The sequence below is a fragment of the Mesoplodon densirostris genome, chromosome 1 (assembly GCF_025265405.1).
Source record: "Mesoplodon densirostris isolate mMesDen1 chromosome 1, mMesDen1 primary haplotype, whole genome shotgun sequence".
NCBI lineage: Eukaryota > Metazoa > Chordata > Mammalia > Artiodactyla > Ziphiidae > Mesoplodon > Mesoplodon densirostris.
This window is the reverse complement of record NC_082661.1, coordinates 200,146,906-200,173,437: the sequence shown is the minus strand read 5'-3', so window position 1 is coordinate 200,173,437 and position 26,532 is coordinate 200,146,906. Positions and strand designations below refer to the sequence as shown.

The following is a 26,532-nucleotide window of genomic DNA, read 5'->3' as shown; positions in this document are numbered from 1 at the left end:
AAGGAAGAAGAGAATTAACATTTATCAAGTGGCCATATGTGTCAGAAGGAGAGTCAGGTACTTTATTACCCTAAATTATTCTTACAGCTCACCTATTCCCATTTACAGAGTGGAAGCTGAAGATCAGAAACTAATTTGTTTGCCCAATATTGACATAGCTAGTTAATAGCTGGGCCAGGGTCTGAAATATGATCTGACCTGGAAGTTGATACTCTGGGCTTCCTTATGCTGCCAGTAAGGGGTAGGGTCTCTGTTGAAGGTAGCTACCATCATAAACCACAGCTTTTTTATGCATAAGTAACACCAATACCGGCCTCAGGATTCTTTAAAGTCCAGAGTATCAGCAATATTATAGCTAACTATGACTTCTCAGCCAGGGAAGAAAAATCGGCCATTAATAATTTAGCCTTTCTTTATAGTTCAATTCCAATGGGATTTGTTTTTGTTTGTCTAAGATATGTCTTAAGATGTAGAGTGATTTCTATATTAATGTGTTGATTATGTCTCCTAATGTAAAATATAAGGCTTAGGAAATTCAAATGTTCTTGTGAAAGGTAAATGCTTCCTAAGTTCAAGGTCACCAGTCTATAATCAAAACATAACCTATTAGATAAAAACAAACACTCATTCGGCCTGTTTGAAGTATGTGAGTAAATAATTCATGTATATTTTCACAGTTCTTCCTGGGAGTACATTGGTAATTTAGACTTAATATGTGGTGCATACTAGACCTTGGTTAAATGTCTAGTTCAAAGAGCAAATAAACTTTTAAAACTAGTGGCTATAATCATTTTTTTTAATGAAAACAATTTCTTCTTACCCTTATCTTAACATAATAATATCATCCAATAATTAGGAGTCTTCAAGAGAGTAAACCACATGAATAATATAATGCATCTCTTTGTTGGTGAAAGGAAGGGTCAATTTGCTCTCACTACTTCATCCCTCAAGAAGAGGGGAATTAATTATGGAACAAGTGAAGCTTAAGATTCAAGGCTCTTCAACTGCACAGCCCTCTTCCAAGGTCCTGCAGGGGCTTTGTCAATGTGCTCACATGGTCATATATTTTTATATATATTTTTATAAAATTCACAAAATTAAGATGCTTTAGCCACAGTCTAGTAAAGCCCCTCTTTCCATTTCAATTTACCAACCATCATACTTTCTCTTGGATCAGTTAACACTGGAGTGGCCACCAGCAATTTTGGTATCCAGGTAAGGAGATGTACTGGGGATACATTTAGCTTAGGTTTAGTGGAATATATGCATGTGGTTCAAGGAAAGGTTGAATTATCTTTTCACTCTTTCTGTAGAAAGTGATATTACAAAATAGTTGTCAAAAGGTAATCAAAGAGTACTCCGTCAATTAAGGTAGGGTAGAATGTACATTCGGCATTTTGTAAGTAACAATCCTGTTATTTTTCTGGATTTGTGGTGCTTGTGGGTATTTGTCGGCCGTCATAAATTTGGAATTTCTTGTGAATTCTTTTCCTTTCTAAAACAATAGTTGATTTCTTATTCATAATTTTGTATTATTTCTCCTAAATACGACTCCCAGATGGTATAAGCTTTAGATCCCTCAAAAATTACCTTGGAGAGTAATCTGAAACATTTATGGAGACATTTATACACTTTATACACATTTATACACTTCATAGACTTCCTTTGGAATAGATGAGAAAGTCAATACCTTTCTTCCAACCAGGAATTATTTAGGAGGTCTTTATTCAAAAGAAAGAATAAATGGGAATAAAAGTCTAGTCTCATATCTACTTTATAATTCCTCCCCTTATTTCAACATTACCATGGTGAGCAAATAGAAATACAATCATACCATTTAGTAGGTACTATTCAGTACAAAGAAACTTGAAGTAAACTCATGAAACAGTAAACAATAAAACAGAGTAAACTGCCGCCTTTAAAACAAAGGAGATATTATTCCTTCCTTGCCTCCCCCAATCTCTGTTTTTGATACGTCTGAAAAATGTTTCCTCTATAAACACTTACTATCAAAGGAAAGGGCCCTAAAACCCTCATTAAATAATTAAATGTTATTATACAATGTAAGTGGCTTTTTTTTTTTTTTTTTTTTTTTTTGCAGTACACGGGCCTCTCACTGTTGTGGCCTCTCCCGTTGCAGAGCACAGGCTCCGGACGCGCAGGCTCAGCGGCCATGGCTCACGGGCCCAGCCGCTCCACGGCATGTGGGATCTTCCTGGGCCGGGGCACGAACCCATGTCCCCTGCATCAGCAGGAGGACTCTCAACCACTGCGCCTCCAGGGAAGCCCTGTAAGTGGCTTTTAAGTGTGCAGAGCACAAAGTAAACCCATGGAGACATCTGTCCCAATGCACAAAACACCTGCAATCTCCAAGAACCCCTATGTTCATATCACCCATAAATATGTGAGTTCATGAAAAAGGAAAGTCTCTAATAATTAGTGGACTTTACTTCTAAAAAAGTTAACCCATAAGTATTGGGGCAATATGGATAATAAGCTACCATACACAGACAGAGAAGGTCAGCAAAGTACACTCGGTTTACATTACTTCCTGAAAAGCAAAAGCGACAATTGAGGTCAATCTTCTTTATAGCCATATCTAATGAATGAGTTCTATTGTTTAAATTTCATCTTTGATAGAAATTATAGACATATACATATAAAATCCTTAACAATACAGGGAGGATGTAGTTTCATATTTCTAGACATAGTTGGTTGCTAACATTTAAGGCTGGGGAAAGAGAGAAAAAAGCTCAATTATGTATAGTATATGATACTATAAATAATGAAGGCACTTTTATTGCTCTCCTGTAATACTGACATTACTGATAATGATAATAATAACAGCTAACATTTATTAAGTGCCAGGCACTGTTGTAAGAGCTCCACATGCATTAACTCAATTAATCCACACAGCATTTCAGGTAGATACTATTATTATCATTCCCATTTTTCAGATGATTAAATTAAGGTGCAAAAATATTGAGACACTAGTCAAAGGCACAAAGCCATAGTACTGGCAGAGCAGGGATTCAAATCTAGGCAGTGTGGATGCATAGCCGAAGCTTTTCACTTTTATGTCATATGTATAATCAGCTGACCTCCAGCTCTCTTCTGAAGAATTCTAATTTCAAATATTCTATGCTGAATCCTTAATAAAATTCTCCTGTTTCTCTGGTATATGCCTCAACTTCAGTTTCAGAAAACAGTTCCCACAAATTCAATATAATCAGCTCCTTTAACAAGATGCTTCTGTTAATCAATAAAAGAAAAACCAAATTGATTATGGAAATGTATGGAAAAAGAAAAGCTTTTCCTTTTCTACAAGTTGCTGTAATAAAATGTGCTCCCTTACTCTGTTCACCAAATAGGTGTCAAACTGGTGAGCTGAAAGTTTCTAAGCTTTGTGTTTTGTTTTGTTTTGTTTCCCCCAGAGCAGGACTATAACAACTAGAGTTAGATGATCATAGAAGGCACCAGTCAAATGCAGTTGGAAGCATCATCTCATAACAATGCCTGGGAATTGGAGGTAATGCAAGTTAAATACCAGAGTCCCCTGCAAGGAATGATAGAAATAGAAGAGAAGCATGATCTTTTTGGAACAACAGACACTGAGGACTGGATGTATCAACAACCATTCCCAACCCCTGACTTCCTTGTTGAGTTTTTGGACAGACTGAAATTCAATCATTTATTTGTAATATGTAATAACTCATTTATTTTATTTGGATTACAATCCAATAATTAATTAATTTATTTATTTATTTATTTATTTATTTATTTATTTATTTATTTTTGGCTGTGTTGGGTCTTCATTTCTGTGCGAGGGCTTTCTCTAGTTGTGGCGAGCAGGGGCCACTCTTCATCGCGGTGCGCGGGCCTCTCACTGACGCGGCCTCTCTTGTTGCGGAGCACAAGCTCCAGAAGCGCAGGCTCTGTAGTTATGGCTCATGGTCCTAGTTGCTCCGCAGCATGTGGGATCCTCCCAGCCTCCCAGGGCTCAAACCCCTGTCCCCTGCATTGGCTGCAGACTCTCAACCACTGCGCCACCAGGGAAGCCCTACAATCCAATATTTTATTTTGTTACATTGTTCCAGTTTTATCTACTGGGAGCTCTTTCAGTTGGTTATTTTGTCCCTTTGATATATCCCTATAATCATGTCTTTGTTTTTAAATAGCACATCCTTATCTTCTGGCACTACAAAATGCTGCAGGCTCATCTTGTGTATTTCATATCCCAGTCCTAGAATCAGACATTTTTCCAAGGAGCCCTCGTTCTTTGTTGGAGAATAGCCTTAGAAACCAAGATCTGGGTGCTGGGTATATGATTGACTTTTAAAAAAATATTAGGTAGAATTTTTCATTAAATTTCTTAAAATTAAATGTGAGTGTTATTCAGTTTTGCACAGTTCATATCCTTCCCCTATATCTTACTCCCTTTCCTTCTTCCTTAATATCCATCCCAGTTTCACAATATTCCTATATGGCCACTGTATTCTTCCTTCACCATAGTCAAAGGGGGAAATGTAGATGCCCTACAGTTCAAGTTTTCCAATTACAGGGCTAGCAAGATTAAAACAAAATCACAACATAAAGAAAATTTCATCCTACCCATCTGAATGTTAATCACCATTTCCATGCTCATGTTCAGTAAGTGTATGCTCTTGGTTGACTATGACCTCTGGAGAGGGGTTATCTTTTGCTGCTATATATCATAATATCAGCTATCTATAGCTCTTAAGGAATTAAATATAGAACTTTTAGATCACCTAGATCACTATTGCCTGATAATAATAGCACTGAGGGTTAAGAACTGAATATAAAAATAGGATTCTAAGAAAAGAGAGAGCTGAAACTTCCAGGCACTGCTATGTTTTCATTTTTTTCCCCTCAAAATGAAAGCACAGAGTAATTTATTGGGTAAGCTAAATGATCTGTGCTATTTTGAGGAAAAGAGGATGCCCCAGCAAAAAATAAAAATAAAAAAGGAAATCATATGTTTGTTATTGCTTATTCCCCCATCAACTATAGTTCTGTCACCATCTCCCATCCCTGGCTAGCTGGAAAGCCAAATATTTTCAACCTTAGCAGTTTGGTTAATGAACATAGGTCTGATGTTCTTTTAATTCTCACATCAGTTGTAAATTCAGTAGAATCCATGACAATGAGGCCCAAATTATACTTAGATGTGTTAAAGACTGAGCACACAGCATATAAATAGCCATGACATTTTAGAAGAAAATAGAGCACTTCAATCAGCATTACAATTTTTTTTTTAAATGAAAATGACTGCTATGGGCCAGGTGCTTTACATAAACATAAATTATTTCATTTAGTCCTCCGGTTTAGTCCTCCTGAATCAAGGGCTTTAAATTTCATTTAAAAAATAAAGGTTAAGTGATTTGTCCAAACATCCATGAAGCATGCAGAAGAGTACAGATTGGAAGACATTTTTTTCTGACTAAAATTCACATAGTGTAGAGAGCCACTCACATGCTGTGTCTATCAGGATTCCAGCAGGAAACAGCCCAGACAGATTAAGGTAATCCATGGAGGGATTAATAAAAAGACTATTACCAAAGGCATAGGCAGGAAATAAGGAAACCACAAAAGGAATCCCCCAGGCTGGGCACTGTAGAGTTGTACCATCCCCTAGGATACAGCCAGTCAGAGGCAACCCACAGTGCTGGAGTCAGGGAAACAGACACTGTCCTTATTCTCCTCCCTCCACCCGATGCCTTTATTGGGTCCTCTGTAGGCCAACTGCAACTGAAAGGCATAGGACAAGGGAGGGATGGGGTGGCCCTCATCATTCTGTCTACTAGAACAGAGAGCAGTATGGGAGTGGCAGGCCATGCCTGAGGAGAGGCAAGCAGAAGAGCACAGCAAATGGTGACATTTCTCTAACCATTGGCTTGAGCATAGAAACAACATGGGATTCACATTCATTTAAATATGCTAAGTATTTATTCCCTTGAAAATAAACTTGAGGGGCTTCTCTGGTGGCACAGTGGTTAAGAATCTGCCTGCCAATGCAGGGGACGCAGGTTTGAGCCCTGGTCTGGGAAGGTCACACATGCCATGGAGCAACTAAACCTGTGCACCACAACTACAGAGCCTGCGCTCTAGAGCCCGTGTACCACATCTATTGAAGCCCACACACCTAGAGTCCGTGCTCTGCAACAAGAGAAGCCATGACAATGAGAAGCTCCTGCACTGCAACGAAGAGTAGTCCCCCTCACCACAACTAGAGAAAACCCGCGTACAGCAATGAAGACCCAATGCAGCCAAAAATATAAATAAATAAAATAAATAAATTTAAAAAAAAAAGAAAGAAAAGAAACTTGAAAACCAGCAACAAAACACCTCTGCATTGACTCTATCTAAACGTATAAGAATCACAGGCGAGTTTGTTCAAGTGAGAAAAAATAATCCATAGAAAAACCATAGAAACCATGGCAAAGGCTCAAGTAAAGACTTTGCTGGTTGACAAGGAAAGCCAAAGCAATGCCCTGAAGCCTTTAAGTTTTGTTTTGTTTTGTTTTGAAGTCAGAACTCTCCAGGCATCCTTTATTGCTTGGTGAAGCAATTCTGAATCATGAGAAGTTGTTCCAGAAGTTATTACTGAAGAACTGTGGCTCTAGCTCTGTCATCGAGTGGTTGAATGTGCTTAGAGAAGTGATTTCATAGCATTGTTGTGCCTCAGTTACTTTTTCTATCTTTACTACAATACCTAATACCTACCGTTATATATGTAATTATTTACCAAATTAATATTGCATCAGGTCACCATAGAGTGAAGCACATTGCAAAAGATGTTTCCAGCAACTAAATCCATTTCTCTGCTCATTTTAACTGATTTTTGTTGTTTTTCTTTTCATTGTCTTGTTTTCCAGTCTAACTTGTCTAAAATATTTAGAAATATACAAGGAATAGCTTCTCAATAAATAAAAATAATAAAGATTTAAGCTAACTTTTAAAATTCACTAACCCAATAATTTTTTGAATGTATTACAGATGTCTTTTATAGAAGAACCCAGTTGGAATTCTTTTTGCATATGTTATCTTAATTGAAATGAATAATCCCTCTTATTTGTATATTTTGATTTCAATATTCCAGACTTACTTCTAAAATAAATTACACAATCAGTTCTGAAAAACAGAAATAAAATATAATATGTTCCCTGATCAGAGCTGGTGATTTATTTAAAGTGAATAAGTGATTTCACCTCATCGACCGACCCGTGAAATTTTAAGATTTAATTTGGCTACAGTAATTATTAACCTGGAAAATCAAGAAGTAGCTTAAAAAGCTTCTTATTCACAAAATGAAGTTGAATAGCACTGCAAATAAGAATTCTGAAACTCATCAACAGGAAAGCCTACAAGGAAAATTGTTCTCTAAGAGGACCCAGCAAAACTTATCTAGTCATTTCTTTGTCTACAGCCCAGGAAATCTGACTTGCCTCTTACTGAGGCAAGTGGACGGGAAATTGGAGCCACAACACCGCATGAAGGAAGGAGATGGATGTAGCACATGGAATTTATTCTTTCAGAGTGACAGAGTTTATTCATTTCAAATGTATGCACATTCTCAAGATGCTATTATAAATGATTTATTTTGAAGACATTTGAGTAAAAAACTTCAGCCAGAGCTCCTCTATTCCTCTAACACACATAAAAAGAAAAATCAAACAAAGGAGAAATTGCAAGTTCCCCCTACCTAAATGGTGTACATTTCTGTGCACTTCTTACTGCTCTTATTCATTGACAGTGGGCCTGACTCATGGGGGCACCTCTGAAGGACTCTTCCTTCCTTCTCATCCTAACATTTACATTTATGCCCCCCACCCAAGCTTATATTTGGGGTCTGTTCAACAACAACAACAAAACCCCCTAATTTTCTTCCTTTTCAGAAAATTACCTATCATAAGTTTAGTCACAAGGTTTTTGTATAGATGTTTTGCCAAGCCAGAGGAGAATAATTTTGTTTTTCTTAGGATATACTGAATTCAAGATAAATCTGTATCAAACTTTACATGGGTAATTCAAGCCTCTTACACGACTGTACTGTTTTCTTTGGCAGGGCTCTCCTAAAAGTCACACTCAAAGTTCCCTAACGTCATTCAGATTTTTATTCAAGGAGTAACGAGCTGATTCCTAACAAATGTACCCTCCCACCACACCCCGTACACTTAATTTGACATTTCAAACTTCCTATTTCATAAACATTAACAATTAAAATTTTATTGAAGTCCAGGTACATGTAGGGTACTTTTTTAGACACTGGGGAAGTAAACATTATAAGGAAAATCCTGCAACGATTATAAGTAATAGCACTAAGGAGTGGAAAACAACCTGTGCCCAAAAAGTAGTGTTCTTTCATTTAACTAATGCTTACTGAACATCTATCGTTGCTAGGCACAGTGGTAAGTGTTAGAAATACAAAGATAAACAAGCAGACCTAGTCCTTGACTTCATTGAGCTTACTTGCATTCCAGTGTTGGTGAGACATGATTTTTTTAAAAAGGCTGCAATATCAAGTAAATAAATAAATGTCTAAATAAGTAGAGATTGTAGTAAGTGCTACGAAGAAAGCAAATAGTGTTTTGTGATAGAAAATAATGGGGTGGTAGCCTATACTATTTAGGGTGGGTAATAAATGCCTCTTTGAAGTTTAAGCTGAGACCTGAAAGAGCAGCCAGCCAGCCAAGGGAAACAGGCCTCTGGAAGGAAAGGTGGATCTAAGTATAGGGCACCTACATTTTAAAAAACCCTGGTGGTGTATGTAGAAGTCACTGGGAGGCCAAAGTGGCTAGAACATATGTCATGGGGACAGTGGCCCAAGATGAGGTTAGAGATGGACCTTGTCATGTTGAGTCTACAGGTCATGGTAGGGAATGTGGACCATTCCAAGCAGGGGAGGGACAGGATCTGTTCCCAGCAGGAATCTCTGTTGGATACTTGTTCTAAGCAGGGAAGAGGGACCAAACAGTATCTGTCTGTTTAAACAACAGTTTTGTGGAGAATGTGTTTGAGTGGAAAAGAGATATTTTAGGAGACCCTTGCAGTACTTCAAGTGATGGTGGCTTGTGCCATAGTGAGAGCAATAAACATAAAGATAGGTCAAAAGATGTGAAACGTATTTTAGGAGTAGAACTTATGATAAGACTGCACATGAATTGAATGTGAAAAATGAGGAAAATTATAGACAAATATTAGATGAATGGTGTTGCCACTTACTGAGCTAGGAAAGGATAAAAAAGGAAGTGGTGGTGGCAGAGGAGTGCATATAGAGTTGCATTTTGGAGAGTTTAAGTCTGAGACACATAGTAACCATGAGTAGGTTATCTGAGTCCATATATCAAGGGAGAGGGCTGGGGCAGGAATTCAGAAGAGGTTAGCCCTGGTGGAAGAGCTGAAACTCTAGCTGGGAATTTAAGGAGCAGTTGGACTTCGAGAATTAATAAAGAGGAAGCCAAAGGTACTTAGAACTACGTGTTGGTCTAATTGTGGAATAATAAAATGCTGAGCTGCAGTAGAGATTTCTTGTAAGAACGTACTGAAAGAAAAAAATGTTGGAGAAATAAGTAGGAGCCAGATTAAGAGACCTTTTAAATTCAAGCTATGATTTTTTTTTTTTTTTGCCTAATTTTACGGAGCCATCAAGGGTAACTGAGATGTGGAGTGGGAGGTGTTGTGTGAGTGAAGGTTATCATTAAAACAACGATGATTATTCGCGTATAATTTGGGGAGTAGAGGAAACCTCAGGCTGATGTGGAGATCTCTCGGGACAGCATTTCAATAATTGTAGTGTTAATGGATGAATGTGTGGGCTAAGTTGATGGGCACAGAACCAGAAAGGAAGAGAAGGGTAAAGTAACATAAAAAAATATTTGGTGCCTGAAACATCGGGGCGGGGGAGGGTAAATAGAGGAAATAATCTGGTAAATACCATTCATGCTTTCTTCCTTCCTTAACTAACCAGTATACATTGGCAATGTGCCTAAGCTGTGCACACCACATATGCCTTGCTTCACACTTAGCTTCCTCTGGAATGGCTGGCACGGATCTACAAAGCAAGAGTGGGAGACATCAGGACAAAACTGGTGATTGCTGGGCCAGAGAAGTTCCAGTATAGAAATAAGGAATGCTGAAGGATAAGAGTAACATCTTCAAAATCTCTATCTTGAGTAAAGAAACTTGCACAATGATGTGGGTTATATAGCCCCAACAGCATAGCATCTAATCTTTTCCTGTCCTACTTCACATAAGACCTTTTCTTTTACGGGGAAGGGGATAATCACCAAAATGTAAATCTTGCAAAAGTACACCAAATAAATGATGGGAAAAATATTGTCACCAGCAGAATGACAAGACAGATTCATGGTCGTTTTTATGTTTAATTTTGACATTTTTATTTTTGTTAGGTTGTTAAAACAGTATCTGGCCCGAGGCAATTCTTTCCCTTTTTGTGCTCTGGGTTTACCATCTACAAAAGGAAATCACCTAATCTAGTGAAGTGGGAAAGAGTTGTGTTTGAGTGCATGTGTGCACATGCAGAATGACATGTATTCTTATTGGACCTAGGGTACAATATTAAATCCACTCCTAATGATTAATCACTTTATGGTTGTCCAGTCCTCAGGAACTCCAGTTATGTTTGATGTTTACTTTCCTATAGTAACTGGTGCTTCCTTCAAAGTGAAGTCATCTGTTCTAAGCCAGCCTTGGGTTTTGCAGAGACACATGAAATAAAAGCCCCCAGGGCTTCCCTGGTGGCGCAGTGGTTGAGAACCTGCCTGCTAATGCAGAGGACACGGGTTTGAGCCCTGGTGTGGGAAGATCCCACATGCCGCGGAGCACCTAGGCCCGTGAGCCACAACTACTGAGCCTGCGCTCTGCAACAAGAGAGGTCGCGATAGTGAGAGGCCTGTGCACTGCAATGAAGAGTGGTCCCTGCTCGCCGCAACTAGAGAAAGCCCTCACATGGAAACAAAGACCCAACACAGCCATAAATAAATAAATAAATTTATAAAAGCCTCCAGTCCATTCAGACTATTATGCTGGTGATTCAACCATAATGGATCCTGCAATAAATGGTTGAAGAGCCGTCCCTGGCTAAGGGGGCTGACAAGTTTAACATTAAACCATAATGAAGAGATGTCACAAAAATATCATGTGTACTTAATAGCTGGTTTTTGGAGAGACCATCTCTGTAAATTGCAGTTCCCTTATGGCATCTTCCATGTTTTCTCTGGATCATATGTCAATGTGCCCTAACAGGGCACCATATTTCAACAAGTCACCCTGCTTCCCCCTACCTCTCTACACACTTGCTTTTTTTTTTTTTAATTTTATTTATTTATTTATGGCTGTGTTGGCTCTTTGTTTCTGTGCAAGGGCTTTCTCTAGTTGCGGCAACTGGGGGCCACTCTTCATTGCGGTGTGCGGACCTCTCACTATCGCAGCTTCTCTTGTTGTGGAGCACAAGCACCAGATGCGCAGGCTCTGTAATTGTGGCTCATGGGGCTAGTTGCTCCGCGGCATGTGGGATCTTCCCAGACCAGGGCTCGAACCCGTGTGCCCTGCATTGGCAGGCGGATTCTCAACCACTGCGCCACCAGGGAAGCCCAACACTTGCTTTTTATATTCTCCCAAATTAGCACCTTGTCCTGTAATTCATCTTCCACGCCTCATTCATTCTAAATCTCGACTTCTTGGCCCTGTTTCTGCCATATTAAAATACTTCCCATGGCAAGCTCATGTTTAAAAAGAAAATCAATTGTTCTGATTCATCTGACATGAGCTTCTGGGTGTTTTTATAATTTATTGTTTACTCTCAGGTCAATACCTCTATGATACCATCATTGAATATTAAAGGCTGCTTAAGGGCACTATGCTTATCAGAAAGCTTTGCCCAGTTAATATCAGGCAGAATGACACTCTCCCTCTAGGGAGAATGCTTGAATTTTTTAAAACCGCAAGCTCTGAAACTTGGGTTTACCACTTTGATATGGTGGTAAAGAGGCTAAAAGGTAACTAGGGGAGTTCAAAAGGAGGGCTGTCCTCCTTGCTCCCTCTTTCTGTCTGCTGCAAAAATGGCCTCGTTAGTAAGCCAAGACTCTTAAATGAAATGGAAAGCTAGAACTCCAGGGTACAGTAAGCTGGGAGAATGTCAGTTAAAATAGTCCATGTATCAATTTATATGAACCTGCCTGCCTTCTGTAATGGTTAGACATATGTAGTGCTGGCCCAGAAACTTCACTCACCACAACGCTAGCTCTTAGCATGGGTCTGTGGAGAATGCTAAGACCTAAATCTCACATTAAATATCTGGAGAGAAAAAATCCACATGGAACTACACTTCCTAGCTATAAAGAGAGAATATTTCAGCAGTTAGACTGTAAAGTTCATCATGAATTTAAACAATTTACTCTTATTTCTAAAATATCCTGGCACTTATCAAGGACTTTTTATCTGCCAAGATTATCTATTGTTCTATGACCATTTTCCATCTCTGTCCCTAAGTGAACATTCTTTAAGTAAATCTCTTTAAGGTTCTGATGTCAAAAGTTTATGAAATAACTCTCAAGGGATGTCTGAGGGAATGTCCAGTCTTTCAGAGCTCATGGCTGAGGAACTGACCAAAGACCAAGACCAAGCTGTTCTCAATTAGAGCATAAAGCACAAGGGGATCATGTGTGAGTGCATGTGTATGCATGTGTGCATGTGTGTATGTGTGTGTGTGTGTTTGCAAGTGCACGATGAGGTAGGTGTCAGATCTCCACCCCTGATTTTTTTTCCCAATGGCAGGAGGTCAAACTATGTTTTCATGACCACAAAGGCCTGCAGTAACATATGAAAGAAAGAAAAAGCTTTCCCTAAGACCTCAAAGTGAGTGGTAGCTGAGGCTATGAATTTATGGATTGCTTGTATGACTTGAGACTCATTCTTTTTGGTGTGAAAGACTCTTTAATATCTGGTATCTATACATTTCTCTAGATTCATTCATTTTTTATTTTCACCAGCTGCACCCCTTTCACTCTCTCCAGGTAAAAGAAACTCTTCCAGGTCCCTTCAGACCTGCAAGGCACTATGCCAACTACTGTTTCTACAAAAGTCTCCCTTCTGCCTAGAATGCCGGCTTTTCCCATTCCTGGTTAATTCCTTCTTTTCCATGACATTGTTTCTTGGAATCACCCTGTCTACAGAGGCAAAACCAACCGGGGATCCGTAACAGACCAGATATCATTTTACTTTCATGCTTTTGCATGAATTGCTCTGTGTTAAGTTTTTGAACTCCCTCTTCATGAACACTGCTTAGCTGCACAAAGCATTTACTCATTTTCAGGCAAATGCTACTGCAGCAAAGGGTCAGAAGAAGAAAATATTGATCTGATTACCACCAGGCACCATTTACTGGTATCCTGGTATTGAAAAAGTGAGGAATTTCAAAACGAAGTGGTAGAAAACATCATTATGAATAATAAACTGGCTTAAATAAATAGTAAAGGAATATCAATTGAGTAAAATACCATATGCAGGCATTGGTCATCTAATATGAGTTCAGGGGTCTGAAGACCAACTAATGTACCCCTGTTGCCTTGCTCTTGTTTCATAAACGTTAGAGTTGTCTCTCTTGCTCCCCAAAGCTTAGTCAGTGCTTTGTGCATCAGGCATTTAATAATATTTCTTGAATGTTATATGAATGAATGTCTAATTGAAGAGGGACATGTTTCTATGTGTCTGTTCTGTTTATTCTATATTTCTCACAACTCTTGTTGTAAGGAGGAACTTATTTTGTGGTAGGTGCTGAATAAAAAGTTAAAAAGTAATATTGGTTCCACTTAAAGCTCTTAATTTCAAGCAAAGGAGATTTTTTAAAATGACTAATTTAATCCAAAGGATAATTATTAGAATATGTTATGAGCTCAGAATCAAAGGGAGGCTAAGGATCAGGCTTCAGAGCTTCAGAGGGCTAGAAAATTAATTAAATAAAAATAAAAAGCAGAGATCCAGAGTCATAGTACTCAGCATACCACAGTAGCCAACTTCTATGGCGTCCTCTGCAATCACTGTTCAAATGCGAACTTTCCAACTGTTTCTCTCTATCCTGTGTATCTTACAACTGAGAGAAAGCACCAAAATAAATAAATAATATGGTCAAAAGAAATCTATGTGCCTACTCTCTGTCTCTACTGGACTGAGGCAATAAGGATCTAATGCCTTTTGCTTCTTTAAGGAAAGGTGTAGGGCTTCCCTGGTGGTGCAGTGGTTGAGAGTCTGCCTGCCGATGCAGGGGACACGGGTTCGTGCCCCGGTCTGGGAGGATCACAGCTGGGCCCATGAGGCATGGCCGCTGAGCCTGCGCGTCCAGAGCCTGTGCTCTGCAACGGGAGAGGCCATAACAGTGAGAGGCCCGCGTAACGCAAAAAAAAAAAAAAAAAAAAAAGTGTAAACCTAAAATTTTCCTACCACTAAAACTGCACAGAGGTAATTCCTGAATAGGAAATGAGGCATTACGAGGGAGAGTAAATGGATTCTAGGAAATATATATACATATATAATAACATATATATGTAATAACTGATCATGATGATAAATTTGAATTTATAACCCATACTTTTCTTATTCTTAAATGAACATACAGTGAGAAATGGAGTACATTCAATGCATTCCAATGTTTCCAGAGAGGGAGTATTCTATTCCAATACTCATTCTGGTAATCTCACTTGTTACATTATGCATTTACTTTGTATTCATGACAGGCTTTTTTTTTTTTTCTTGTAGTTTGTGAAATGGAAGTAAATATTTATGAAATCACCTTTTTTCTGCTTTCCTCACAGCCTTGAAATATCAAGGAAGTTTGTTCTTGCTAATGGCTTTTGCTCATTACCCTGTACTAGTAAATTCCTGAAGAGCAGAAAGTTTGCTCTGCTCACTACTACATCCTCAGTGTCTAGAACAGAGACCAGCACAAATGCTCAATAAATACCTGTTGAATGCTGATTTCTTAAACATGTTCATTCCAGAATGTTAATTGAGCCATTGCTTATAATAGCACAACAGAAATGGGAACAATCTATGTATCCAGCAAAGGGGGAATAATAAACAGTTTTTAATGTATCTAAATCTATGAGATGTGCATGAAATGTTAAATTTTAAAAAGTAAATTGCCAAAAAATGTACAGTATAATCATATTTTTTGAAAATTATGAGTATACATAAAAGCAGTCCTAGAAAAATGTACTAAAATGTTAAGAGAGCTTAGTATTAAGAGAAGGTTTGGAAGGGAAGAACGAGAAAGATACTTTCACTTCTTATTTTACATAATTTCTTAAAAAAAACCTTTTATTATTACAAAAGCAGGACACATGCATTGTAAAAAGTAAGTGCTGATAAGCAAGACTAACAAAATTAAAACATCAGATCTTTATCTCTGTATATCTATCTATATCTATCTACATAAGGTTGTTTTTTTAACCAAAATGAGATCATTCTATATGTACGGCTTTTCTAGTAAATAATACCTTTATTTTCATTTCAGTAAATTTTCTAATACATAGACATATTTGTAAATTAGAACTCATCAAAATTAAACTTGTTCTTAGAAAGACATGGTTAAGTAAACAAAAAGGCAGGCTCCATATTGAGAGAAAATATTCACAATACATACATCTATCTGAAAAAAGACTTTCCATAATATATAAAGAATTTGTACAACACATTAATGAGGAGATAATAAGCTCCTTCAAATAAATTAGGAAAATATGTGAACAGTAAACAAAAGAAGATATGTGAAAGGCCAGAAAGTTCATAAACAGACACTTAATGTTATTAGTCATCAGAGAAAATCAGATTAAAACCACAATGAGATTCCATTAAGTACCCACTAGAATAACCAAAATTTTTTTTAAAAAACTGACATTACCAAGTGGTAGCAAAGATGTGAAGCAACTGGAACTCTCATATATACTAGTGAGAATATAAAATGGTGCAAATCATTTGGAAAACAGTTGCTCAATTTCTCACACAGTTAAAAATACACTTTGCAAATTACTCAGCCATTCCACTCCTAGGTTTCACTCAAGACAAACCTAAACACATGTCCACAAGAGAATTGTGCATGAATAGCACATCACTTCTAGAGGCCAACTTCAAAGCCCGACTGAGGGAATGAGGAACTTCTCAGCATCCTACTTTTCTACACAGAGTGTAAATATCATGTGAATCTCAGATTCTTCATGTAGGCTATTAGACTCTGTCTAATTAACCTGATCCTATATTTGATCGCTCTCACTCAAATATAGGATCAGTATGTCTAGGCTTAATTTCACAGAGCCTTTTTCCTGTGTACCCTAGTCAAGTTTGGTTCCAACATTTCAGGTTTAGATTTTCTGTGGTTTAGAGAAGAGCAGATTTAGAGTCTGAAGAACTTAGTTGGTCTTTGGCTCAGCCTCTCACTTTCTTACATACACACATGTATACACACATAATGTTTGATCACATTGGGCTTATAATTTAATACAAACAAACTCACAGAGCTACTATGAATATTACATGAGATGGAACATAGAAAATTGTTTCAAAATGGAAAGAGGTCCACCAATATTAGATATTAGTTGCAATCCTCAGAAGTGATAGTGGTGGGCTTCACACAAAGGAGATGACACCTGGTCATCTGGTACTACTGTTATAAGAACAAAACAAAGTTAACATAAAGCTAGGACCTTGAAAAGCATAATGTCCAGTAAATAGTCTCTTGTTCTTAGGGCAACCCCAGAGGTTTAAAGGTACGAAGTGTTGTTGTTGTTTTTCTCTTAGAAATGCTGCCTGTTAGGTTCTGGATCTAATGATGAGCATGGCTGAGTATCTGTTTCCTATATTGTGAAGTCATCCCTGAAAATACCATTTCAAGTGGCAGAACTCCAGGGACCAAGTGCATATGAGATGTCTGAGCTCACTCACTGGCTCAGCATAAACACCAGTTCCACTTTGGATCTGGTGGAAGAAACCCGGTCACTGAACTACAAGTCTTCTGGGCTTTGTAGGCTAAAGGAAAAGAGAGAAATAAAGGAGCAAGAAATGAATGGATTTATGTAATTTTGGAACTTTCCACAGGGAACCTTGAAGACTTAGAGATAATGTTTTATAACACCTTCATTTTATAAGTAAAGTGGGAAAGTTGGGAAAATGGAAGAAATAATTTCCCCAAGACAAAGCTGACCAATATGTTACTCTTAGAACTTTCCTCCTTATCATAATTTTTTTTTTTTTGCTGAATTTACACCAGCTAACAACACACCAGAGCCATTATCTACAAAGGCCCTTGAGTTTAAATAGTGTTTATAAGTCTTTAGTCCATAGGAATGTAATTTTTTAGTTTTTCAATTTTGTAAATTCAAAATGCCATTTGTCAAGTGTGTTGAAAATGCTGACCATTATATGTTGCCTGTGAGATTTCAGTTCATGTACACAGGATTTCTGTAGCAGTCATCATTTCATGTCATTGTCTTCCTGTATATAAATATACAATTTGGATATTTTATATCTCATATGAACAAACTGACAAATGGGAGACATTTCATTGGTCAGCCCACGTTTTTCTGATTTGGGGTACAGAACTGGACATAGCGGATTTGCCTCACTGCAGAGACAGTGTGGTGAACTGGGAGAAAAGTTATAGAACATAGATGAGGCTACCAGCTCTGCCATTTATTATGTAATCATGTATAACATACCTAGATTCACTTATTGTGAGATGTCTTCATCTGAAAAAAAAAACATAATTCTTCTGCAGCATTGAGATACATTAAACTACTAAACCTGAAACTTGAGGGATGGGTGATTGGGTCCTTGGCAGTGTGACCCACCAAATGCCACCATATCCTGAACCCTAAGCTCTAATGCTGTGAATAAACAGATCATCACTTCCTTAGCCAATGAGGACGCTACGTGTGCCCTAATCTTTGACCTCATCTGCCCCCTAAACAGGTTTCCTTGCAGTTCCTCCAACAGGCCAAGTACAGTCTCACATCTGAACTTATCCATCTGCCATTTCCTCTGTTTGGACAGCTCATTACACAGCAACCTCCCTTAGGCTTTGGCTCAGAGAGGTGTATCGTGATAAGGCATCAGGGTCTCTTCTCAAAGTCACTCTTGAAATTCTGTCAACAACAATCACATTTTACAATCTCATTGATGACCTTTCACAGATCTCTAGCCTCTACACATATGGCAGCAGAACCCCCAATATCGTGGGAACCCCTTTCAGATTGGCCCTGCTTAACGTGTCAGTTTGTAGAATGGCTTTTAAGCCCAGCCGTGGCCTAAATGGTGTGAAAGAGACTACTCCCTGGGCATCTCAACACTTCTCTTCAGCCTGAGCTGTCACCCAGGCCCCTCTCCTTCACACCTGCCCCCGTGGTAAGACTCCAGAACTCTGGGATTCTGATCCTGACCCCAGGGAACCTCACCGACACCCACCTTTGGAAGCTCCACTATTCCTCATCTCCAGCTCCCCCTGGTGGGGTTCAAAGTGACAGTTTGGTGCAAAGACTTGTAGAAACAATGATTGTTTACAAATTCATATTTTGTAGACCTTTCCTTAATTGAACACCTGTGACTTTTACAGTCGCTCTCCAGACCCTTTCCTGAGGGGTAGTAGAATAGGCAGTGACACAAAAGTACCACGTTTTATTTCTACAGGAAGAAAAAGGATTAACATACATAGTAAATGTGTACATCAAGAGTAATTTGTAATCAGAAACTGAAAAGACAAATGCCCCAGTAGCCTGCATTTTATCGACATTGCCACTTTCCCAAAAAGAAACCGCATAAACAAGTCACTGGATCTGCTTTCAGTGAATTAGGTGTTCCCACATTTGTATTCCTCAATCTTTGAGAAAAGTATCAGATGAAACTGACTCACTCCATTTTGTGTAAAATAGTGACTGAACTCACATCTCCACACCCTCATCCACCTTCTCAATGTCAAACAGTAGTCAGTTCCCTTGAAGGAGTCTTATCCTTCTATTTTCGTATTTCTACCACAAGAAATGAAATTTTCAAGCAGAAAAAAGTTTAATTACAAATAAGTGAGTGGCAGCCCAAGTGAAGCCCTTTCACTGTGATTTCCAATTTTCTGTTCAATCCACACTGCAGAGATACAAGGAAAACCACCATTTTGTTTGCTAAATTTTATTTAAGAATTCATACAGGGCTTCCCTGGTGGCGCAGTGGTTGAGAGTACACCTGCCGATGCAGGGGACACAGGTTCGTGCCCCAGTCCGGGAAGATCCCACATGCCGCGGAGTGGCTGGGCCCGTGAGCCATGGCCACTGAGCCTGCGCGTCCGGAGCCTGTGCTCCACAACGGGAGAGGCCACAACAGTGAGAGGCCCATGTAATAATAATAAAAAAAAAAGAATTCATACAAAATACTCCAGATAACTGATTTTCAATCCTCATCTTCTTCCTCTTCTTCATCTTGATTAATCTGGAAGTAACGTAATTCGTAACTTTCTTTGCTGTTAGCAACTACGTGTAACCAATCACGGATATTATTCTTCTTCAAATATTTTTTGTGAGATATTTCAAATACCTTTTGGCAAAAGGCACCTCGGAAGTTACAGTGATCTTGCTTCTGCTTCTTTCAGTTGTTACAACACCTCCTCCGAGATTCCCAGCTTTTCCATTCACTTTGATTCTTTCCTTAAGAAAATGCTCAAAATTGGCAGCATCCATGATTCCATCTACTACAGGATGGATAGAGTCAAGAGTAAACTTCATGGGCTTCCCTGGTGGCGTAGTGGTTGAGAGTCTGCCTGCCGATGCAGGGAGCACGGGTTCGTGCCCCGGTCCAGCAAGATCCCACATGCCGTGGAGCGGCTGGGCCCATGAGCCATGGCTGTTGAGCCTACACGTCTGGAGCCTGCGCTCCGCAACGGGAGAGGCCACAACAGTGAAAGGCCTGCGTACCACAAAGTAAGCTTCACGACCTGCTTCTTTTTTTTGCCCCCCTTCACCACAAGCTTTTTCACTGGTGCCATTGCCGCCCTTTGGTTTAAATTTGATTATTTTATTAGCTAAGAAATTGCAAGTTATTCAGAGAATGATTAAAAACCACCATCTGCCTTCTGATATACAATGGATGAGTAAAAAGACTTCAAGTCCAAATTTATGAATCTACTATCAAATTTTTCTTATCATGAGTCCCCTTTGGATCTTCTGTTATTTGCATCTTGAATTTGGATATTAGCTCTGCCACTTACTAGCTATGTAACTTTTCCTTACCTATAAATCACAGATAATAATAGAACGTAGAACTAGAATGCAGGTTTCCTGACAAATGATGCAGTTTTAATTCTGTTCATCTTCTTTTATGTTACGAGACAGACAGAGAAAATAAAAGAGCTATCTAACTAATCTAGCATTTTAATGGCAGTATTAACCTAAATAGAAAATTTTACTGTACCATCAATCTAATATTCTAAAAACTTAATGGGAGTCACAAAAATCCTAATAGTAACTTGCATATTTGACTCAATAATGACAAATTTATCACTTTGTCCATGAATTGATTTCTTATGGATACTTACAAGAAAAAAGTCTAGTATACTTTTAACCCTATGTATTTTAATTTTTTCACACATTTAAAATTTCTTACTTTGGTACATAATATTCAGCCCTTCCACAATTTTCCATTTTTATCTTAGTAATAAGGAAGAAATATGAAAAATTATAAAGGACAAGAACAAAAAGGGAAATGAAAGACATCAGAAGCTTTTGAGTCAATTATGGATGAGGAAAAAATAGAGGTCATTTATAAATAAATATTTGTTGATTATACAATTTTGAAATATCTTAATGTGAAATGTGGTATTTCTTAATGTGAATTTTTTTTTATTTTTACTGCTAACTCCAATTGGTCAACAATGAGTATATTTAGCATTATCAAGAGCAGTCAATGGCCACAGAAAACAAATTTACGGTTACCAAAGGGGAAAGAAGGGAGAAGGGATAAATTAGTAGATTGGGATTAGCAGATACAAACTACTACATATAAAATAGATAAACAACAAGGTCCTACTGTTTAGCACAGGGAACTATAGTCAATAACTTGTAATATGGGGCTTCCCTGGTGGCACAGTGGTTGAGAGTCCACCTGCCGATGCAGGGGACACAGGTTCGTGCCCCGGTCCGGGAGGATCCCACATGACGCGGAGCGGCTGGACCCGTGGGCCATGGCCGCTGAGCCTGTGCGTCCAGAGCCTGTGCTCCGCAGTGGGAGAGGCCACAACAGTGAGAAGCCCGAGTACCGCAAAAAAAAAAAAAAAAAAAACTTGTAATAAATCATAATGGAAATAACATGAAAAAGAGTATATATGTATAACAATCACTTTTCTGTACACCAGAAACTAACACAACATTGTAAATCAACTATACCTCAATTAAAAAAAAAAAAGTACTCAGTGGCATGACCTGACTAAATTTGGAGTTAGAATCCCATTTACTACCTGTAGGTTTTTGGCTGGGTTATTTGACCTCCCTAAGTCTGTATTTCATGTGTACATCAGGGGTATTGATACCACCCTACCAACGAGCTGTGAGGACCAAATGAGACAAGTTACACAATACACTTGGCACAGACACTCGCTCAATCAACATGAGCTCCCTTCCTCTTCCCCTAATGCCAGCTGGCTGGCAGACCACATTAAACAAAAAAGGAAGCTATGTTCTCCTTTTTCCAGACAGCTGGTAATCCAGACATCACAGGCCTTTTACAAACAATGTTGACTTATTTTTGCCACAGCTGATGTGTATATAACGTGCCTTGCCAGTTCTCCTCATGAGTTGAATTCATGACCGTGGAATAATTGACTTGGTTTTCTTTATTGCTTCTCATTTTATGGGACCCGATTGAGGTAAAGTGGCAGGTTCATTATGTTTTGTACATTTCAAAGACCAGGAGGACTTATTCATTGTCTTGTAATAACCACATAAAAATGTTTTACATTGTTTACCATAGCCCTCTGATGTATCTAATGTTAATCCTTCCAATGTGTAGATGCAGGCAGTGAGAAAAACAGGTTAAGTAACTTGCCTAGCATCACCTGGGTAACAGGGACAGAGTCAGGATTTGAAAAGAGAGGTCCTGACTCCAGAGCCTACGCTCTAAACTCATAGAAATTAGAGAGCTTGAAGCACACATAGAGTGAACACAGGCCTTAAAACTCCCATCTATTTTCCACTGCACTCAACTGTGGGGTCAGGGTTGGGGGACAAAACACATCACAGAATACCTGAATGATGTTAATTATGCATTTATTGCAAAAGAGAAACTCTGAAATTCCTCTTGAGGGGTACATATGCATCTTCTCTTAATCACTCAAGTACAGGACCTATGGGACATACGTTCAACAGGTAACACATTTTTTATTATGCCTAAAATATTCAGTAGTTTCAGAGACATATTCCTGCTCTCTCTGGTCTCTTTTACCTATGGGGAAAGGGCCACATAAACAGGCTTGGTGTAAATGCTTAGAATAGTGCCTGGTACACAGTGAGAATATATGTTATTATTATTATTTACAATCCAGAGGCTGCATAGCATAGTGTTTAAGAGCCCAGATTTGGGAGGCAGACTGCCTGAGTTCTGATTCCAAATGCACTCTTTACTAGCCAAGACCTTGGAGAAGTCATTATTTAACCTCTTTAGTTTCCTCATCTATGAAATGAGAATAATAGAACTTATCTTATTGGGTAACAATAAGAATTACCTGGAATAGTTTCTGGCTTATATAAGCCCCATACAGGTATTACATTTTACTACTGTTATCACCATGAATTTTATTTTACTATAGCAAAAGTTTTATTTGTTCATTTTTGTTTGTTTTTATTAGAATTTTTTTTCTTCTAGTGAAACTGGACACAAAAGTCCAGTATACATACAGCAGATTTTATATTGTATGGCAATATACATAAAGCCAACATTGGTTAAATGGTGTTGAGCATTTCTTCCTCTGGCCTCACCCTAGCACACCTATGTATAAAACACATTCAGGGAACATATTTCATTCAGCAGTGTTAAACAGGCCTAGGCACCAGCAGGACGCCCCTTGGCAGGCTATAAAATTGAATTGAGGAGGGTTGATTAAGCAAGAACTTAAGAGCTCCTGGCCTCTTTTGGTCTCAAGGCCAATTGAGTTTGGACCCAGACTCTGCTATTTGATAGTTGGGGAAGTAATTCAATCCCTCTAACACTCAGTTGTTTCCTTTGCTGTGAGAAGGAAATGACACTATGACCACTTCATGGGGTTGTATTTGGGTAAATAAAAGTCTAGTGTAATTATTTTTATCATCTCAATGACGCACAAGCCCCAAATTATTGGTGTTCAAAGAATCTAAAGAGAGAAGTCTTCCATCACCACTTTCTCCTTGAAAAACTTGTCTTGAAAAATGTGAAATTATATGAAATGATTGTTAAAGATAAAAATAACATCCTCTACTTTTATACCCATCTGGAGAAATAGGAAAGTTTGTAATGAAGTATATTTGTTTAAAATAGGATGCATCAGTAGTTGAGTTCAGAGTTTAAAAATCTACCCATACTTCCCATTTTAGTAAATGACATAATTTGGATATGTCAAAATTTGTACTGAAAAGCACACAGGCATGCATTTTGAAATCTACAAATTTTAACCAAATTTATACCAATGTTGAAAAACATGTGTACTTATTCCAACAGAGCTTAAAATGAGAATTTTTAAATATTTAAAATTGTTTCCCATTCATATTAACCAAATATCAGTTGTCTTAAAGCTGACATGAAATTAAATAGACAGTTTTGCAATACATTTTCTCTCAAGAATATGAAGCAATATGAAATAAAAAGACATGTGCTAGAATGACTGAATTCACTAGGAAAAAGAAGGGCATTGCAAGATCCCTTCTTCCTGTCACATTTGAAAATCATTTTAGTAACATTTTATAAGTTGAAAAGAAAGTTCCTCTTCACACATTTCATACGACAACTTTCAATCACTAGCCTTGATATATAAACTTGAATTAGAATAGAATAATGAATGAAAGCTTTCTTGCCTGACAATTTGACCTGAAAGTCTGCCCAATAAGTAAACAAAATATAAGAATAAAAAGAGACTAAGGAAAAGTATCAGTGTGGCCAATACAAACAAAGAGCTGCAACCTAAGTGTCCATCATCGGATGAATGGATAAAGAAGATGTGGCACATATATACAATGGAATATTACTCAGCCATAAAAAGAAACGAAATTGAGATATTTGTAGTGAGGTGGATGGACCTAGAGTCTGTCATACAGAGTGAAGTAAGTCAGAAAGAGAAAAACAAATACCGTGTGCTAACACATATATATGGAATCTAAGAAAAAAAAAAAAAAAGGTCATGAAGAACCTAGGGGTAAGACAGGAACAAAGACACAGACCTACTAGAGAATGGACTTGAGGATATGGGGAGAGGGAAGGGTAAGCTGTGACAAAGTGAGAGAGTGGCATGGACATATATACACTACCAAACGTAAAATAGATAGCTAATGGGAAGCAGCTGCATAGCACAAGGAGATCAGCTTGGTGGTTTGTGACCACCTAGAGGGGTGGGATAGGGAGGGTGGGAGGGAGGGAGACACAAGAGGGAAGAGATATGGGAACATATGTATATGTATAACTGATTCACGTTGTTATAAAGCAGAAACTAACACACCACTGTAAACCAATTATACTCCAATAAAGATGTTAAAAAAAAAAGAGTTGTGCCAAGTTATATAGCTCCATCCTATTCGATGTTCAGTGACTCTTTTCTCACTGTTTAAAAAAAAAGAAAAAAGAAAAAGAAAAAACCGCAGAGGATCTGCCCTCTCTGTTAGAAGCTGTATTAATAGAGACTCAACCTAACCCATTTCAAGAGTAAGGATTTATGAGTTGCAGGAAACTACAGTGTACTTTGTTTCTCTTTTTTTCAATTACTAGAAACATCATTTGTGGGAGAAGTTTCCTCTTTTCTCTGGTCTTTGACCACAAATTATCTGCTAAAAATGTGCAAATATGTAGACATTCAAATGAATTGATAGAGACTATTATTCTACAGCCACAGTGTCAGGAGAATGTTTTCATCAAGAAACATTGTAAATTTTTAATAGACAGACTCTACTGAACATACAGGAATATGCTCTATTGAATGAAGATATTCTACTGAACAATCATTCTAGATTACATTTGAAAACTAGTAACAGGTAAGTCTAAAATGGAACTTTGGTGAATAAAACAAAACAACATCCTCTGGGATTCTCTATAGATGTTAAGGTAGCTACTTTAATGTCTTCATTTAGAACATCTTTGTAATATTTGAGAGACCAAATCCAAAAAAAGAAGAGACAAAAATCAAATAAGGCACCTAAAATGATCAGCAGTTTCATGTTGGATAAATTGATATATGTTGTCTAATTACATAATTAATGTATCTCTCTGTCTACTTCTACCCTTAATTTATGGGACTTTGTAATATGGGTAATCTCCTTTTGATCAAGTGACATGACGGCTTTAAGACTGGTAAGGGCCATTACCAACAAACTGTGTCTCAATACAAAATCAAATTAATACCTGAACTTTCATTTATAGAGGCTGTATTTCAATAATATTGGTCCATCACAGGTAGGATGTTTATCTCTTAAAAATGTCACACTTTATGGGCTTCTTTTCAATTTGCAAAGCCAAAGTCATAGCCATCAGGTACAATCCTGCTAAATATTCAAAGCCTTGTATACACAACAGTTATGAATGAGAAGCAAATCATATGATATATAATACAGGATGAGTCTTGGCACCTGTGGAGCAGGACAGGCCAATTACAATGCTTTGTACATGGGGCCACTCTGTTCATCACAACTTGCATAACTGCTGGGCCCTGTGTCCACTCTGAAACTTATCTTTTCTTCATGGCTTTCAATTACACAAGCTCACTGCTTAAAGGCAAGACTTAAAATACAATTCAGGAAAAAATAATTCTCATCTACCTTAAGTAATTCTGAACTTGGCCCTAGTTTTCTTTTTTTATCAAAGTTTACTTAAGTTTATTCTGTCATGTGTTTTTTGTTTTGTTCTGTTTTCTCCAGCCAGATACAGGTCACTGAGTTTCTTAAGAAGGGTACTTTATACCTTTTAACTTAACTCCAGTTAAAATTAGCATTTATTTTGCATCTACTTGGTCAACAGAGTGAAATTATTTTATTCTCAAAAATGTTGGAATTATAATCAGGCAAATGCAGGTTGAATGTTTTATCTGCAGTGATAAAGAAGTTCTATGTGAACATAAACACTGTTATCAGGGATTCAAATTTGAGTAAATAATATTGATAAAAGGTATGGACCACTAGAAAGTCTCTATCCTCTGATATCCAAACTCTAATCAATATAGACACATTCCTCTTTGAGAAAGGTACTTGGAAGCAAGGACTATGTCAAATAATACATTTATAAATTGCTGTTTTTCATATT

At 37.9% G+C, this 26,532-nt stretch overlaps 1 protein-coding gene and 1 pseudogene across 10 annotated transcripts in view; both read right to left on the bottom strand.

Moving 5' to 3' along the window:
- The window catches only part of ARHGAP24 (Rho GTPase activating protein 24), a 492,969-nt gene that overhangs the window by 117,186 nt on the left and 349,251 nt on the right, over nucleotides 1-26,532 (bottom strand). The gene's annotated exons all lie outside the window — the stretch shown is intronic.
- On the bottom strand, nucleotides 19,462-20,053 carry LOC132499617 (large ribosomal subunit protein eL22-like; annotated as a pseudogene).